Source organism: Schistocerca gregaria, chromosome X (genome assembly GCF_023897955.1).
Source record: "Schistocerca gregaria isolate iqSchGreg1 chromosome X, iqSchGreg1.2, whole genome shotgun sequence".
Lineage (NCBI taxonomy): Eukaryota > Metazoa > Arthropoda > Insecta > Orthoptera > Acrididae > Schistocerca > Schistocerca gregaria.
This window is the reverse complement of record NC_064931.1, coordinates 66,471,286-66,491,544: the sequence shown is the minus strand read 5'-3', so window position 1 is coordinate 66,491,544 and position 20,259 is coordinate 66,471,286. Positions and strand designations below refer to the sequence as shown.

Genomic DNA, 20,259 nt, shown 5'->3' with positions numbered 1-20,259 from the left:
GTAATTCGTTATTAAGAGAAAAGGTATTCATTGGACAAAAACGTGTGATCAGAACAATAGCTGGGGCCCACCCAAGATCGCCTTGCAGATGTTTCAATTCAATTCAATTTATTATATTCATGATATAGAAACTGTCATACAGAAAGAGAGAGAGAGCATTATCCATATTTTTAACAATTAAGGGAAATAACATTTTCTTAGTTACACTTTAACATTTTCTTAATCACACTTTACATATGTTGTCTTCTTTTTACATGCAGGTTGAAAAACATGAAGGTTTGTACAGAAGAATCAAAAGATGAGCACTATCTGTTTAGATAGCAAAGAAATTCATTAACATTATAGAAACCTTGACCTAATAGTAGCCTCTTTAATTCTTTTTAAATCTAAATATGTTATGTTTGCTTTTTATTTCTTTTGGTAGGGCATTGAACATTATTCTGGTTACATGCATCACACTATTTTGGTACAGGGCTTCTGAATGCATGTTTCTATGGAAATTAAACCTGTTTCTGGTTTGATAGTTGTGTACTTCAGTGTTTAGAGAAGAGAATTTTTGATTTGATTTCAGGAAATATACTGATTCATATATGAATAAACTAGGGAGGGTCAAAATTTTCAGCTCCTTAAAGAGTCCTCTACATGTATCTCTGTAGGGAAAACCCTTCAGAATATAGGCAAGATGGCGCCTACTGAAAAGTGCAGTGACACAATGCTCGTAAATAGGCAAAATTTAAATGGTGCATCATCGAAAATGTGTCAGCAACGGGTTGTTAAAGGAATTCTGTGTGTGAAGTGCAACTTTTGGTTGCATGAAAGGTGTGCAAAAATTTGCTTGAAATTTATTAGCGGCGATATTCACTGGTCATGCCTAGACTGTTTGCATGACGAAAACACGAAACTACCTTCCACAGTTAGCTCACAGGAGCGTTGCGCAGTTGGAGGTGAGCCGCCAGCAGTGGTGGACGTGGATAGAGAGATGGCGGAGTTTTGAAATTTGTAAGAATTGGTGTCACGAACTGATTTATATATTATGACTATTAAGGTAAATACATTGTCTGTTCTGTATTAAAATCTTTCATTTGCTAACTATGCCTGTCAGTAGTTAGTGCCTTCAGTAGTTTGAATATTTTATTTAGCTGGCAGTAGTGGCGCTCGCTGTAGTGCAGTATCTTGAGTAACGAAGATTTTTGTGAGGTAATTGATTTGTGAAAGGTATAGGTTAATGTTAGTCAGGGCCATTCTTTCGTAGGGATTTTTGAAAGTCAGATTGCGTTGCGCTAAAAACTATTGTGTGTCAGTTTAAGCAGAGTCGTGTATAATTTTTCACAGGAGACGTTTCATATAGACCAGTCTTGTAAAATTTTTCTAAGGGGATGTTTCATATGGCAATGCACAATTACCAAATTACTACTTTGAACATTAGTTAATTCATTACATGGTGGCGCTAACACACTGCTTTCGTCTTCACTGTCATTTCTCAGTTTACTTTGGAGCCTAGTATTACGTTTTTCACACGCCATTATTGTCACAATATTTCACACGACAACACAAAAAAAGCACAATTTGAAAAGCAAAAATAAGAGAACACATTAACATATCACTGAAAATAATATCTAGTTAATTGCAAGCGCAGCTGCGAAATACTTTGTGCAAAACTACATGCATGCCACAACTATTTTGCTGTACAACCATGAAAGACTGCAACTACAAAGGAAATTCTCTCTATGATTACGCGCCAGCAATAAACAAAAGCTACACTAATTACACAAACTACAAGGAAAAAATCCGAAGATTCCAGTGAGGTATCCTCGGCTAAGGGTCCACATATGAAACGTCCCCTTTGAAAAATCTTACACGACTGTGCTTAAACTGACACACAATAGTTTTTAGCGCAACGCAATCTGACTTTCAAAATCCCTACGAAAGAATGGCCCTGACTAACATTAACCTATACCTTTCACAAATCACTTACCTCACAAAAATCTTCGTTACTCAAGCTACTGCAATACAGCGAGCACCACTACTGCCAGCTAAATAAAATATTCAAACTACTGAAGGCACTAACTACTGACAGGCATAGTTAGCAAATGAAAGATTTTAATACAGAACAGACAATGTATTTACCTTAATAGTCATAATATATAAATCAGTTCGTGACACCAATTCTTACAAATTTCAAAACTCCGCCATCTCTCTACCCACGTCCACCACTGCTGGCGGCTCACCACCAACTGCGCAACGCTACGCGCTGTTAGCATGCAGCTGCCGCTGCCCAACACTACAATGGCAGACAACAATGCAAACCAGCCACAGACTGCACACGGCACAGCCAGTGTTTTTATACAGAGCGCTATGTGGCGGCGGCGTTACCAATAAAAAAACCTAAACAGCCTGCTTACATAAGCTCAAGCAGAAAAAATAGTACACTAATGACAACAACACAGATAAGGGAAATGTATATTCACATCTTAATGTCTATGTAATTAAAATGGTACACCACTACTTATTCAATGAAATAAATTACCAAGTACTTGAAAAGAAAATTATGTATGCAGTTCCTGTGAAGGGCAATGTCTTTTTGTGCTCCCTCATTTTTTTGGAAGTATATCACGAAGTTATTCTTTATTGGGTCTGTAGGCATAAAATATTTATATTAGTACATCTATAAAATTTTACTTTAACCAATGCTGCAGGGCAGCTAGAAACTAGATATTCAACAAAATAGGCAAAGCAAGCGTGAAACGTCATTCAGAATACTGGCAAGTGATCTTTCAAAGAACACAAATTCTGGTCATATGTAAAGGCTGTTAGTGGCACCACAGTTAGTGTTCAGTCCATAATGAATGAGAAGGGAACTTAAATTGAAGGGATCAAAGAAAAGCTGAAACGTTATTCCCTAGCCATAAGGCATTTCATAATGCAGTAAACAATCCTCCAACTAGCAAGACAATAGACGTGAAATGTTTCTCATCATTTCATTTCAGTAAATATCATAAATTAAGAGCTCCACAGTGTAATCATATGTTTTCAAGTTTTGGCGTGTCGTATTTGCGATGCTTTCTACAAAGGAATGAATGTTAATAGCGAGGATAATGGCCTCTTTTTTTTACCTGTGTCTCTGAAAGGCACACACTAATGGATTTCTTTTTGTCAGGTGGTTGTCGCGCAGCTGGGTGCCCACGACGCATTACATGCAGGTGGTCACTTAACTGTCTTATCGAAATATTTACGACACTAGTTTCCACTACAGTGGCAGTCTCATATAAAAAAAATTTACAGGTCAAGAATTTGCGTTACAAATCTGTAGAAATAAAATCATTTAAACATAATTGTATCCAAAACATTTTCGCCAGCATAGTGATACATTCACGCATATACACTCATTTCATAACTCTTAAAGTACGATTCTCGGTTTCCAACATCCTTTTTCACAAATCAGAGTCCCTAACCACTACTCATTATTTCTTACCTTATTACACATATATATATCCGTCGACACTTCTTCAATATTTCATCATAACAGATACGTAGCGTAACCAAATAACTCATATAGCATCAGCTTAAACATACCTCAGCAGCATAATTCACATCGTCATCGTAATAATAACATCATAACACCACAGTCAAATTCTCAAAATCTCCATAGCTTCCTCCAATAATTTCAAAACAAAAAAAAAATTCTCTGCTCATGTCAAAAGTGTCATCTGCCTCAAACGTACTTTAAAAATCGTGATCCCATACCAAATATGTCATTCAAAGCTTTCATAGTATCACAATGTTTCCGAAAAAATATGAACAGTTCACAAAATACAACTTCGTAAGTGTGAAGTTATCCAATGGTGTAATTACGTAAACATCTGTCACTGATGTAGTAAAGTAAATGTTTGTCTCTCTCAGTTAAATGATCAGATAGCTGTGTAATTTATGTGTTAGAGAAATATGGTACCAATGTGTAAAGTTGTATAAACAAATACCATATTAGCTAGGGCTCCTTGTGCTTGCCAAACACATGGTACACAAAGTAAGCATGTACCCCCCTGAGGAATAATGTAATTATACCCTCAGGTGTTACCGATTACAGCAATGGAATGAAATGTATCACAAAAAACTTTCTTTTTAATTCAACAATATTGATAAATAAATGGTAAATAAATGGTTTAAGTACCAAATTAATCACTCAAATGCGTGCCCTGTAGTGCTAAATGTGCGTTTTGCTGTAAGATAATTCTGTGGAACTGTCGTAGTTATCGTCCTCTGTAAGCAAAGTTCTGCTGAAGTCAATGTACTTACCTCATCATAAACGAAGGTGAAATGCTTTCCGTATAGATATCGTAGTTATTACGTACCTTACCGTGATGAAGAAAGTACAATAATGTAACGTATTGTTGTGCTACGATAAAGGCTGTCTCATTGTAGCTATACCACAAAAGTTACTACTAAAACATGTTTTACTTTCCAGAATAATACAGAAAAACTGTGCAGATATAAAACAGATACACCGCAAAAGCAACAATGTAAATCGTGTCACATATTAGTAGCGTCGTGATATAATCGTTTAGCTATTATAGAAACCAAATGCTAAGTCATCTTTAATCTCACCGAATGAACTTCAAATAAAGAATGGGTTTTCAAGTAAACCAAAATGTTGCATTAAAATCTCATTAGTAGTACTGGTAAATGTTCTAAGTATGTAAGCCATATAGTCGTTACGTAATCGTGCAACTAACAAGCAAGAATGTACACACACAATAACACTGTGACGTCTGTTCACTATAACAATGCACTCGTAAATACTGTCTAAATAAGTTCTCTGAGTTCTAGACTGGATAGTAACTTCAAAACATTGTTGCATGTTAACACATTCTTAGTGTGACAAAGTATACTAGTGACGTGATGTGAACAGCTTTATGGCAAAGACAAAGTTAAAAAGCAGATTGTCTTTCAATAAACGGTTTTACATGTGAAATGTGGTGTAAACCTTTACTCTTCCTAGTGCTCAGGGTTAACTTGAACGCAGTTATCATGCGGTATACGTCGGTAAAGAATACAGGAATTTTTCTCAAGGTTAGCGTCTATGTTATTTTTCTCTGCGCCAGCTGGAGCACGCGGCTGCCTGTGGTGCGAGTCATTGTCTGTCTCTTTGTTGGCGCGCGCCGTTATTGGGATTAGGGGACCTAACTTCTACAAATTCACCTTGCCGAGAGGGCCCAGCTCTGTTTGAATCCCGCCAGTTCTGATGCAATTCAGGTCTGTCGTTACGATCATATCGTCTGTTGTCATGTCGGTAATTTCTGTAATTAATTTCTTGTCGGTCACGTAGTGGAGAATTTCTCCCTGAATCGTAACTGCGGGCTGGACCGTTGCGTCTGAAGTTATTCCGTCTCCCTTGATAATAATTATTTTGGTTCCCGAATTGTCTGTTTCTCTGATTGTGTCTGTGATATTCATTACTACGGAAATGCGATCTTTCTCTGTAAATATTACTCTGCCAGTGGTTGTCATATGGGTGGTGTCTGTTTTGGTCACGATTTGTATTGTGAGAATAGCCTTGTCGTGTCCAGTTATTATTTCTTTCATCGCGGAATTGCGACGGATGTGACCTGTAATTGTTGTGTTCCTGTTTTCTCGTTCCGCGATTGTCAATGTCAATTTCTAATTCTTGTAAGAGTCCCTGAAAAGCTTCAATGTCGTCTTTGCAACGGCCTGCCAAAATAATATGCCGTAAATGTTCAGGCAATTTGATTAAGCAAATGTGGATGAGTTCTGACGGGCTGTATGGGTTTGAAAGGTACTGATTCTTGTGCAACATGTCTTCAAAATATTTCACAAGACTGGAAAATTCAGATTGTTCGAAATTTTTCATCATTATGATGCCATGTTTTACTCGGTCTTGTGTGGCTTGAGACCAATATGCTGAGAGGAAGGCATGGTAAAATTCTCCTTCACTGTGGCAATCGTGAATGACCGATCGCATTCTTACAGCTGGTTCATTCTCTAAATAGCCACACATGAATTCTAATCTGTGCTCTAGTGACCAGTTGGGAGGAAAACAATGAGAGAATTGATGGAGCCACGCTTGTGGATGAATGTCGTTGCCGGAATTCTTAAATGTTTTGAATTTACGTGTAGTAATGAACAGCTTATAGTCAAAATCATCGTGTCGGCGGGTCGCATATCGGTCATTGTTACGTCGTTTCGGCGGTTCCATCTCAAAATTCGGTGTACTTTGCCGATTTCTTTCATAATCTCCAAAGTGCCCTGTATTGTTATTTTGTGGCAGTTCCGTATTTTTATGTCCCTCTTCCCGTATTGGAGTGCGAGTGTCCTCTGAAATACGTAATTCTTGTATTACCTGTGTCAACTGATCTTGTACTTCCCGGATTTCTCTTTGGTGTTGCGTATTAATTTGATTCTGATTTTGTTTGAATTTCCTAATTTGTTCGAACTCTTCTGTGTCATTAAAGACTACCGGTTTTGTGTCATTCAGATTATCATCTACCTTCGTAGATAAATTAGTGAACTGATCCGAAAGTTCAGCTACTTTCTCCGATAGTGAACACATTTCCTCAGTGTGTTTTTCTGAACCAAGTTTCAGAGTGTCCATTTGTGTTGAAATCGAATCTACTGTGTCCTTTAAGTTATCCTGAGTTCTTGCAAGTTGCATAACCGAATCGGTGGATGCAACTGAGTCCATTTTAGCTTGCAAGGTGTCGTGATTTTCACCAACAACAGTTTGCAATTTTTTTATGTCTGCTTCGTGATTCTGTAATGAGTTTTCATGCCGCGAAAAAATAGGTTGAAAATGCTCACAAATTTGTGTTTTTACGTCATTACAGATTTTTTGACATTTCGATTCAAAGTTATGTAACTCAGTAGTTAAATCTTCATGTGTTTGTTCAAGTGTGGTGTCTAACTTCCGAAGATTATGTTCCATTGTGTCCAACTGTTGCTGTGTTTGTCTCTGATTTTGTTCCATTGTGTCTAACTTTTGAAGATTATGTTCCATTGTGTCCAACTGTTGCTGTGTTTGTCTCTGATTTTGTTCCATTGTGTCTAACTTTTGAAGATTCTGTCCCATTTGTTTCTGATTTTGTTCAAGCGTTGTGTCTAACTTTTGAAGATTTTGTTCCATTGTGTCTAACTTTTGAAGATTTTGTTCCATTGTGTCTAACTTTTGAAGCTTTTGTCCCATTTGTTGGATCAATTGTAATAACAATGCACTGCTGTCTGAAACATGTTCCTTAGTCCTGTTCGGCAATGCATTTGCACCGGCAATATTCGCAGTTTGAAAAACAGAAAATGTGTCTTGACTTATTTGAGAAAACGGTGAGGACGCAAAACCTGAATCTACAGTATTTGCAATATTGTGTCCTGTCATTTCGGAATCCTGAGGCCAGCTGTTGCCGACCGATCGATCGATAACGCTTTCCTGTTCACTAATTGTTTCACTGCCTACACCATTATTTGCAACCCGTTCCATTTCCCTATGCACAATTACCAAATTACTACTTTGAACATTAGTTAATTCATTACATGGTGGCGCTAACACACTGCTTTCGTCTTTACTGTCATTTCTCAGTTTAGTATTACGTTTTTCACACGCCATTATTGTCACAATATTTCACACGACAACACAAAAAAAGCACAATTTGAAAAGCAAAAATAAGAGAACACATTAACATATCACTGAAAATAATATCTAGTTAATTGCAAGCGCAGCTGCGAAATACTTTGTGCAAAACTACATGCATGCCACAACTATTTTGCTGTACAACCATGAAAGACTGCAACTACAAAGGAAATTCTCTCTATGATTACGCGCCAGCAATAAACAAAAGCTACACTAATTACACAAACTACAAGGAAAAAATCCGAAGATTCCAGTGAGGTATCCTCGGCTAAGGGTCGACATATGAAACATCCCCTTTGAAAAATTTTACACGACTGTGCTTAAACTGACACACAATAATTTTTAGCGCAACGCAATCTGACTTTCAAAAATCCCTACGAAAGAATGGCCCTGACTAACATTAACCTATACGTTTCACAAATCATTTACCTCACAAAAATCTTCGTTACTCAAGCTACTGCAATGCAGCGAGCACCACTACTGCCAGCTAAATAAAATATTCAAACTACTGAAGGCACTAACTACTGACATGCATAGTTAGCAAATGAAAGATTTTAATACAGAACAGACAACGTATTTACCTTAATAGTCATAATATATAAATCAGTTCGTGACACCAATTCTTACAAATTTCAAAACTCCGCCATCTCTCTACCCACGTCCACCACTGCTGGCGGCTCACCTCCAACTGCGCAACGCTACGCGCTGTTAGCATCCAGCTGCCGCTGCCCAACACTACAATGGCAGACAACAATGCAAACCAGCCACAGACTGCACACGGCACAGCCAGTGTTTTTATACAGAGCGCTATGTGGCGGCGGCGTTACCAATAAAAAAACCTAAACAGCCTACTTATAGAAGAAATTATTAAATTGCTGTATAGCGGCATTGACACTTTAAAAGTAGATTTATCAGTGCTGAAGCATGAAAATAGTGATCTGAAGCACGGGAAAAATTTTTTTTTCGAAACAGTTGAGGTGATAGCTGAAAATATCAAAAACAGGCGGAATGATACATCTGTTCACTTAAACGACGATTCTGATACTCCTACAGAAGAAACCCACGCGAAAGTATCAAAAACAGTTTTTGTAGATGAGAGAAATCACGTGCAGGTTCTTGCATACTTACTCATTCTGACATGAAATATAAAATAAGTAGCGATTTTAATCATTTGAATGAAGAATGTATATTTGAAAGCTGTTGTATCTAGTTAAGGGACCTAAATGTTTTAGTAGTTTCTATATACAGAGTACCAGGCAAAACTACAATTGAAGCTTTCCTGCTCTAATTTAAGTGCCTTCTTGAAAATCTTAATAAAGAAAAAAGGAAAAATATTATAATAGCTGCTCATTTCAATATTAATATCATAGCTGACAGCAATGATGTGTCCAAATTCAATGAGTTAATAAAAAACTTTGGCTTCAAAGCAAACGTCATGCAACCCACTAGAATAAATGCACAGTCAGCGACCTGCATTGCTAATATTTTAACAAATTATGTGTTTGAGGATGTTAATAAATTTTGCTTAGATTTAGGAATCTCTGAGCTCTCTGCATTGTTCACTGAACTACCAAAACTCTATAAAGAAATTTCATGTAACAAAAGCCACATGAAAAGGAACTTCAATGAAAAAAACCTAACTATATTTAACAATACGTTAAGACAGGTTGAATGGCCTTATGACAGCTGTATCTCAAGTAGTAATAAATTTAACAAATTTCTTGGTAGCTTTCTTGAAATATTTAGTGAAACTTTTCCACTTAAAACCAAATGTAACAAAACGACTAGAAAGATTAAATGGATAACTCAGGGTATAAAAATTTCTAGTGCCAGAAAGAGGCAACTACATAATGAACTGAAATATAACAAAAACAGACATTTTTCTGTGTATGTCAAACATTACAAATCCATATTCAAAAAAGTTGTAAAGGCAGCAAAACAAATGGGAAACAATAAGATTATTTTACATTGTAATAGTAAGTCATTGGCAGTGTGGTCTGTTGTCAAAACACAGTTAGTTGTTACAGTCAGTAGTAATGAAATAACTAAAATTAAAGTAGATGATAATGTTGTTGTAAACCCAGCTCAAATACCAGGGTGTTTAAATGAATTCTTCATCAATGTAGCAAAGTCAGAAGTTGATGTAGCAGGATAACAGAGTAAAATAAGTCCCTTTGGACTCGACTAAGAAGCTGAGAATATCACAGATTTTAAAAATTCACAATAAAGGATGTGAAAACTGTTATATTGTCATTAACAAACAAAAATTCTGCTGGGTGGCATGGGACACCAAGTAAAGTGATAAAAGCAGTATATGACATAATAGTACCCCTGCCAGCTAGTCTTTTGAACACGCTTGGTTTCCTGATGTGTTAAAATATGCCAAAGTGAGACATCTGTTCAAGAAAGGGTCGACAGAAGATAAGGGAAACTATCGCCCTATTTCTATTCTCTCAATTCTGTGAAAAGTGTTAGAGAAAGTGGCTGTAAATCGGCTCAAAAATTTTATTGTAAGAAATGATATTATTGTAAGTAACCAGTTTGGATTCCAACAAGGAAAAAACACACGGCATGCAGTAAATAACTTTTTTGAGAAGATATGAAAATCATTGGATCAGTGGAGTAAAGTTGCAGGTATCTTCTGCTATCTTTCAAAAGCATTTGACTCAGTGAACCATGACTTGCTTATCTACAAATTAAACAAATATGGGATTAAGGACAAAGCTCTGAAATGGCTCACATCATACTTGCACAACAGAAAGCAAAGGGTAAGTGTCACATCAAACGCAGTGAATTATTATTCTTAATAGAGTACAATATCACAAGGTGTGCCTCAAGGCTCCATTTTGGGGCCAATTCTTTTCCTATTCTATGTAAATGACATGCCCATAAATATAAATTCCCCCTCAGTTCTGTTTGTGGATGATAATTCTGTTTTAATTGAAGATGATGCAGAAAAAATTCAGAGCTCCATTTTGAGCTCAATGGGTACTCTAGAAAACTGGTTCCATTTAAATGGCTTGAAACTAAACATAGCAGAAACCAATATCGTACATTTCAAAACCAAACATTTGAAATGTCTGGATCTTAAAATACATCACAATCATCCTATGGAAGAAGTTAACACAGTCAAATTCCTAGGACTAAATGTGGACAACAACTTAAACTGGAGTATACAAATTGATTCTACTGACAAAGTACATGAAAAATAGTATATCATAGTTATTTTGAATCTGTCATTAGGTATGGTACCATTTTTCTGGGGAAATTCAAGTAGTGTATCTCGAATACTGAAAATGCAAAAGAAAATTACAAGATACATGTGTAGTGTACAATAAACAAAATCTTGTCGCCCATTATTTTCGAACCTGCAAATCCTAACAGTTCCCTACATATACATTTATGGAATTATAATCTTTGTACACAGCAGACAAAAATTATTTGAGGAAAATTATTTTAACCACACATACAATGCAAGAAATAAAAATAATTTTATGTTACCCATACACCATTTGAAATGATATGCACAAACTCCACAGTATATGGGGATGACAATATATAACAAGCTAATGGGCAAAAATATATGTAGTATGAAACCAGAGAGTCTAAAAATAAGGCTATAGCAGATTCTGTGGGAGAAATGCTACTATTCAGTAGAAGAATTCATAGAGGATGACATGATAATTTGAGCAAGGGGTAATTAATTGTTAGTATTTTATTGTATGTGTAACAAAATTGTATTATTATTATGATACCATTTATTAAAATCAGTTGCTGTAATGAATCGTTAGCTTTTTATTGTGTGTGTATTTTTATATTGTGTTATTGTTATGGTACCATCTGTTAAAATCAGGTGTTTTATGTATATGGTAAAACTTTGCCCAAATTTTGACATGTCTCCTGTACCTGAATCAAATGATTTAGATTATGTACGTTATCAGACTAATAAACCACCATTCACAATTCTCTTATGGAGTTTAAAATAACTTTTTGTGAAACCTGTAATCCCCTAAAATATAATACTATATCTTAGATTATTATGTATGTGAGAGTAGTATTCACATAGAACTGTTTCAAAATTGCAGTTTTCTTTAAGTTTTCTTAATATATAACAGTATTTACTAAATTCAATACTTATTCAATAGTTCAACATGTTTTTCTCATCTTCAGTTATTGCCCAGCCATACACCTAAAAATTTTCTAAAAGAAGTTTGTTCTATTAGACTTTTCCAAATCTATACTCTTATGTTATTTTTACTTTGTTCCTTTGTGCCTAAAATTCATCCAAGTGGTTTTTTTGTCACTCATAATTAAGTAGTTGTTCTTGAACCATTCAGCTACCTCATTGGTTGTTGAAGTTAGTTTTTTCTTGAAGGTCAGCTTCACTAACTCCCTTGATAAAAAGGCTCATGTCCTACAAACCGATCCCTACTTCTACTCAAGTTGTGCCACAAAGTCCTCTTCTCCCCAATTCTATTCAATACCTCCTCATTAGTTATGTGATCTACCCATCTAATCTTCAGCATTCTTCTGTAGCCCCACATTTCGAAAGCTTCTATTCTCTTCTTGTCAAAACTGTTTATTGTCCATGTTTCACTCCCATACATGGCTGGACTCCATACAAATACTTCCGGTAATGATTTCCTGACTCTTAGATCTATACTCGATGTTAACAAATTTCGCTTCTTCAGAAAGGCTTTCCTTGCCATTGGCAGTTTACGTTTTATATCCTCTCTACTTCGACCATCATCAGTTATTTTGCTCCCCAAATAGCAAAACTCTTTTACTACTTTAAGTGTCTCATTTACTAATCTAATTCCCTCAGCATCACCCGACTTAATTCGACTACATTTCATTATCCTCGTTTTGCTTTTGTTGATGTTCATCTGATATCCTCCTTTCAAGACACTGGCCATTCCGTTCAGCTGCTCTTCCAAGTCCTTTGCTGTCTCTGACAGAACTACAATGTCATCGGCGAACCTCAAAGTTTTTATTTTTTCTCCATGGATTTTAATACCTCCTCCAAATTTTTCTTTTGTTTCCCTTACTGCTTGCTCAATTTACAGATTGAATAACATCTGGGAGAGACTACAACACTGTCTCACTCCCTTCCCAACCACTGCTCCCCTTTCATGTCCCTCAACTCTTATAACTGCCATTTGGTTTCTGTACAAATTTTAAATGGCCTTTCGCTCCCTGTATTTTACCCGTGCCACCTTCAGAATTTGAAAGAGAGTATTCCAGTCAACATTGTCAAAAGCTTTCTCTAGGTCTACAAATGCTAGAAACGTAGGTTTGCCATTTCTTAATCTAGCTTCTAAGATGAGTCATAGAGTCAATGTTGCCTCATGTGTTCCAATATTTCTACGAAATCCAAACTGATCTTCCCCAAGGTCGGCTTCTACCAGTTTTTCCATTCGTCTGTAAAAGAAATCCCCTTAGTATTTTGCAGCCGTGACTTATTAAACCGGTAGTTTGGTAATTTTCACATCTGTCAACACCTGCTTTCTTTGGGATTTGAATTATTATGTTCTTTTTGAAGTCTGAGGGTATTTCGCCTGTCTCATACACTTTGCTCACCAGATGGTAGAGTTTTGTCAGGACAGGCTCTTCCAAGGCTATCAGTAGATCTAATGGGATGTTGTCTACTCCTGGGGCCTTGTTTCGATTTAGATCTTTCAGTGCTCTGTCAAACTCTTCACTCAGTATCATATCTCCAATTTCATCTTCATCTACATCCTCTTACATTAGTATAATATTGTCCTCAAGTACATGGCACTTGTATAGACCCTGTATATACTCCTTCCACCTTTCTGCTTTCGCTCCTTTGCTTAGAACTGGGTTTCCATCCAAGCTCTTGATATTCATACAAGTGGTTCTCTGTTCGCCAAAGGTCATCCTTACGTTTATCCTCTAGCCATCCCTGCTTAGCCATTTTGCACTTCCTGTCAATCTCATTTTTGAGACGTTTGTATTCCTTTTTGCCTGATTCATTTTTATATTTTCTCCTTTCATCATTTAAATTCAATATTTCTTCTGTTATCCAAGGATTTCTACTAGCCCTCGTCTTTTTATCTACTTGATCCTCTGCTGCCTTCACTACTAGGATCCGGGTAGTGGTTATCATATTCAAATGTTTAATTTTTCTATGCTATACTTTCTGACCTGTTCTACACCCACAAGAATCATTTCGTTTTTGGGTCTATGGATCGAAAGCTGAATATAATCTAATCTAATACGCAGTTTATTATAGCATTAATTTAGAACGAATCATTGATGACACAGTTGCGTTTCGTCTGCCTACGATCGCCTATAATAGATTAACTTACTAGCAAAGGCGGCCGTGTTCTGGCGCCCTTGTTGTGTGTATTGTGTGATCTCTGGTAATAATGTTTGTCAACATGGCATAGCGTCCTGATATGGATGCTTGGCTATTTCTGTCAGCAAGACATATTTTTTGCAGGATAATGATTTTCTTGCAAAGAACCAAAAGCACGTTTCCGTTGAAGGTACGAATTGCACGAACATTTGATACTGGAGAAGTTTAAGACGTAATGACCATTCTATTTCTACTTTTTTTGTTTTTTCCGTGTAATGCGTCTGTATGAAATCGTAAACATTCACCAGTAACGAATTATAGTAATGAGTTAGATCCGTTATTGAGGCACACTATGCGACTTCATAAGGGAAAATACTTCGAAGATGCAAAATGTATAGCTTTTATCGTGCATATGCGATGCTAGACATACGCATGGCGAGCTCCTAATAATGGTAACTATGCATTGTTGTCGTTTCTCTGGCGGCCGTAGAATTTTTTCATCTGTATTTACATACAACAAATGTTTAATTTGTTAATCATATATTCTTACTGCGTCGTATGTGTGACTCATTTTTTAATAATTCGTATCAATACATTTGTGTGACCTCTTGAACCGAATTTGTAGCGAATAATATAATTTTATACTAACACTAATGTGATGGTACACGGCAAAGTACACGCAATAGTGATTTAATGTCTTACAACACAAGTACGAGAAATTTTAGGGATTTACAGTCTAGGTTTGTGGGATGTAGTAAAAATGTTTACACAAATAACACATACTCATATTTTAATTCATACAGGATGTGCTAAAATAGTGAATTGTGATTTATTCGTCTGTCAACAGGCAGATGGTAATCATATCACTAACGTACTGGAGACATGTCAAAACATCAGTAATACAACTTTACTGATATAAAACTATAATTAATTAGATAGAGCAGTAGTCTATCAATATTCAGTTCCTCATTCACAAAATCTTCAACTGAATAGTAGTATTGCTTTTTCAGTGAATCTAGCTTCACACTCAGAATGTTGTTGCGTTTTACTTTGTAGTAAGTATTTATTTCCAGGTACTATTGAAACCTAACATGTATGTTTAAATGGTGAGCAGAGAACATAGAGTTATCTTTATTTCTCCTGTTATATGAGGAGATTGCAGATTTTTAAGTATTGTGTGACAATGTCCTTGCACACATAGCACATTTCTAACAAAGAAAGTTACTCAAAATGTGGCCATTGCATCTTATTCATTGTCTGCCTACATTTTGTGGAAGTAATGTTTTGGTAGGTATATTAAGTGTCATTGACAAATGTTGCAACAGAATGGTAATGTGACAAATGAAGTAACAGGATAATATCTTGTAAGCAGGAGAATACAGTTTAGTTACAAATATAGTTTATTGTGATAATGGTAAATTTCTAATTTGAATCATGGGCTGATTATAATTAAGTCTGTCAAATACGAGGCACATTATAAATATTGTATGTTGTAATTTACACATTTCTACAATTAAATAAACACTCAAGGAAATTAATATTTTGCAACAAAGGTATATGGACACACATTGCATTTTAACACCATATTGTTTAAAATGAATACATGTTCTTAAAATGGATTATCAGAAGCTTTTGATATTGCTTCATCAGCTCATGGTTAAACTGTCACCTTTCCACCAAACATAGGTCTCAGGATACGCTACAGATCAATATGTCATCACAATGAACATTTCATATCCACATTAGTTAGTGTTGCCATCTGACAACCAGTGTGTCACCTTTCAACCTAACATATACCTTCAACTACACTACAGGTTAATTTTGTTACCAAAGCCCACATCCCAATAAATAGTATAGACCCCCTCCCCCACCCATAAAAAAGAGACCTCTGTTCCTCTTTGTGCAAGTATGACATCACACACATCAACATCATTATGTAATGGAACAAAGCTGACATAAGGATTTTTCCCATGTTATTGTAACTGGCACAGGTGAACGTTCGGATACTTCTAATTACAGGGGAACATTAGTTCTTCCTTCTACCATTCTCAGAAATTATCTCTCTTAAGTGACCCCATTGTCAGCAAGGTGTTAACCCTAATCTTTCTTTCTCAAAACTTAACTTTTCTTTCTATAACTTCACTGTGACGGAGAGGTACTCACACGCATCCCACACTCTCCCATACATTTGTTAAATTCTTTCGAAAGTATCTATCTTGTATTTATTGGAACATCTGTCATTAAGAGCAGCACTTGGAATGTTCAGCTGTACCTTTTCTCAGTATTCATTTTCAAATTTCACTATGTTTCTTTTGGTGAGGAATATGTCTTTAGTTTTTCTGTATGATTATTGTCTAGGTGGCACTTCATATTTTTAGTAAGCCCAATGATGTAGCAGCCTAATATAGTAGCTATATGAATTTCATAACATTATTAATATGCTATATAGAGTGCTTTTGATTAATTCAAAAACTGGGCTTCATTCAGGGTGTTACCACATTAACATTGCTTGGCTACATAATTCTCTATTTTCGGTTATCTAAATTTGTTGCATTTAATCTGAAATTATATTGAGAATGCCTAATAAATATGGTAAGTGAATGCTGTACTATATTTTCAAGTTGTCAGAAATGGTGCATACAACTTTTTTTAAATTGTCAAAGATTAAAACTTGTCATTTTATTATACAAATTTCTGCTTTCATACTTTCTAGTATATTGCAGAGTTTTAGTCTTCTTTATGAGAATACAGTTATTTATGAGGTAGTTTTTAATTAATGTAGGTTGTTTAGATGTGTAAGGATAATCTTACTGATTATGACTTTTTTCTATCCTATAGTCATTGCTCTTAGGAAAATGTTACTGCTGTTCCACATATTGTTGATTGAATTTTTAATGGTGAAGATGCTGCAAAAATGTATCCATGGGCCACAACTGCACTCACCGACAGAGACATATCTTCAGAGCCTTCAGTTAGTTCACTGACTTGTTCCTAACTCAAGTCAGTGGTACCAGGGTGAGTAACCAAATTTCAGTTTACTTTGAATGTTTATTAGACTTAAACAACTCTGCTGTTATGAAGAGACTTACACAAAAATAGACTAGCACGAAGACTGGCATCAAAACAATCTTTGGCCTGAAGACCACAGTAATACCTACATATCATCCTTCTCATGAAGTTTTGATGTTCTGCTCTTTACTTACTTTATTTGCCCCTTTTGCCATACACATTCTCATTTTAATTCCAATCATTTGCAGTCACATTATATTTTGTATGGGACTTATTTAATTAGTGCTTCTGAATGTTACAAATAGCAACCTTTCATTTGTGTTGTAAGAAATCAGATAATATCCGATGCACCTTACAACCCCCCCCCCCCCCCCTGCATACCCCAAATTACTGTATGAATAGTAGTATTATAGGGGATGCTTTATATAGATATTGCAACCAGTCACTCTGTTCTATAGTCGAGTATCGTAACAGAGACTGTTAGACCCACTTAAGTAAAAATTTCAGTTTTGACAGCAGTTGGTCACAACAGTCAAGATTAGGTCTTTTGTGTATGAGAAATGTATTAAAAGTGCATGACTTTATTTCATTCTGACAGTGTATTAATTCTGTAAATATTAGCAATTCCAGTTTACTGTAATGTATTCACCTATTTTGACAATCTCCTGACAAATGATAAGTGTAGTGAGTATTATAGTCAGATGTTTTATATTTTTTATGTTGTTCACTCTGACTTTTTCCACACTGACAGGAATCATCTCGTTTTTGGGTCTGTGGAACAAGAACTGAATGTAATCTAACCTAAATTATGCACAGTGTATTCACAGTTTTAACGGCAGTCACCAATTGCACTTCCATAATAGATAAAATAAAAAAGTGACATACACTTATAACAGTAAAGGTGACATAGACCTATAATGCCAAAACTTCTAGCAGTAGCTTTTCACATATTGGATTTGTGAATCTGTAATTCCAAGTAAAATTGGAGGACAATCTGAAACCAACCTAAGTTTTCAGTGAATCATTACATGCTAGACTGAGGATTCAGTGAGTGTTCAATTTGCACCTTTGAAGCTTCACTGTAGAAAGCTGTGTCAGCATCAGGGTTACTAAATACCATTAAAATACTCATTAGTTTGTAAACAGGTTCTGAGTTTTTCTTTCTTAGTCCTTTTCACATTTCCATGATGATTTCCAAGATTGTTTATGTTGTTTCTAGAATGAGGGGTATCATATTAACTTTTTCATTTTATCTACTGAATCAGAACCTGTTCCACACTTAAGTTATTCATTTTCATTAGCCGCTTCAGTTTCCTGTAAGCTATGGAATAAAAACTGCTGTTGTAGCCTTGTTAGCCAGTGAGATTTGCCACTGTGGTGTTTAAGTTGGCAGCATCAGTTTCAAGGAGCCATTGGTTGGATAGTAACCAGTGAGAGGAGGGAAAGCAGGCACATTTTGAACACTGAAATCTGTACCATTCAGTTTTCCTTGCAGGTTATTCATGATTGTGAGAGGTCATGGAACATTGTTTTAAATTACCATCACCATTTCTATTATTTTTTAAAAATGAAAATTTTGGTGATGTACTTTTCAGCAGCATTGTCCAAGATCTTGGTTAGGTGGAATAGCTTGGTTGAGAATTGGTGAAACCCACACTGAAATGCTGAACTTCAATAAAATGAATATGTCCGACTATTGAAAATTTATGCCAGATGAAGACTTGAACACAGATTTCCTAATTTTTACAAGCAATCCTTAACCATTAGGCTACCAGAAGATTCCTCCAGTCACTACATCCAGAGGTTATTCTGATAGGTATGTGGGAGTAGGCCCACAGTGAAATGGATTTGAAGGAGAATTGAGGTATATCTTGCCAGAAGGGATTTGTATGGATTGTTCAGATGTACCCTGTAGGCTAACATCTGGATGTAGTTTTGTAAACTCATAGGTAAAAATGTTACCAACAGTGAGATTGTGAGTCAGGCCTGGAGATGTGCTCAGATAGATTAAAGCAGCTGCTCACAATGCTATGGTACAAATAAATCTGTTGCCACAACCTTGAAGTGTTACATGTACCAGTTAGTGCGAAGAGTTTTTTCAGTCATTGTTGTTAATTAAAATTTTTGCACCTTTATGTGCTGCAGTGCTCTGGCAGAATGACTGTGAAGTTATTTCATAGCTGAAGACTTAGTCACTAGTTTATCTTCTTCTGTGCTAGCTGAAATGTCATTCTAGAAAAACCAGTTCCTCAAAACGACACCCACTTGCGCTTCTTAAAAGGTGTATGTATTGTATCTCATATTACAGTTCAGAATACTTCAATTATAAGTTATTTACAAAACCTTTAACATACAATGCTTGTCTTTACGAATCTGTCAATACTCTTTTAAGTCTAATTAACAAATGCTGCCTTCATTTATGATGATGATGATGATGTCATCACTATTGGTCACGATCTTGTGCCTGCAGCACATGGGATGGCAGTGGCATGGAGTAATTGGACAACTAGCAGATTCTGCAATGTGTGGATAGACCATCTGTTTCGCCCTGTTTTGCAGATACATTGTGTCCATTAAAACTTGGGCATATGCACAAAAGAAACAAACTTCTGTTCACAGGATGTGGGTCAACACTAACATAATGATAAAAATTCTATTACAAATTATATACACTCAAAATTGCTGCTTGTACTACTGAGTACATGCAACTAAGAGTTTTCTTGTGACATCACATTCAGAGTCATGGACATCATTCCTTGATTTGAGAAAGACATGAGGCAACACATCACTTTACTCATAGTGATATCTTACCATAACCTACATTCCAGAACAAGTAATATAGACGCAAGAAAAATATTGTCAGTGTTCTGTTCACTTTCTGTTTGTACATGTATGACATCACACACCACATCATTATTATGTCACTGGACAAAGCCAGTGCATTCTGTGGTTGTATTCACACTGAAATTTCATAAATTGTTCATAATCATTGAAGCCCTATATATGCCACTTGCTCTGGATACTTATGAGCAACTGTTACCAAACCCCTTCGCATTCTAATCACACCAAACAATCAGTACTACCTACAGTCCTCGGTATAACATGTAGGTCACAGCGTGCCCCTATTCTATACTCTTATTGCTTTGTGTAATGTATGAAAATTGTTAGTTACATACTGTTCATTATGTACTATTCACAGTAGAGGTGGCAAAAATAACATAACTTATCAAAATAACTGATTACTGAGAAGTAACAGTTACTGTGATAACCGCTCATCTGATACTGGCAGTTATTTCAA

General features: G+C 35.9%; 1 protein-coding gene across 1 annotated transcript in view; it reads left to right on the top strand.

The window, feature by feature from the left end:
• The first annotated feature begins 13,957 nt into the window (after positions 1-13,957).
• LOC126298291 (tyrosine-protein phosphatase non-receptor type 14) overlaps positions 13,958-20,259 on the top strand; it is a 186,254-nt gene continuing 179,952 nt past the window's right edge. The window contains exons 1-2 of the mRNA XM_049989589.1: positions 13,958-14,142; positions 16,791-16,967. The gene's annotated coding sequence lies outside the window, so the exon portion shown is untranslated. The remainder of the gene's footprint in view (positions 14,143-16,790; positions 16,968-20,259) is intronic.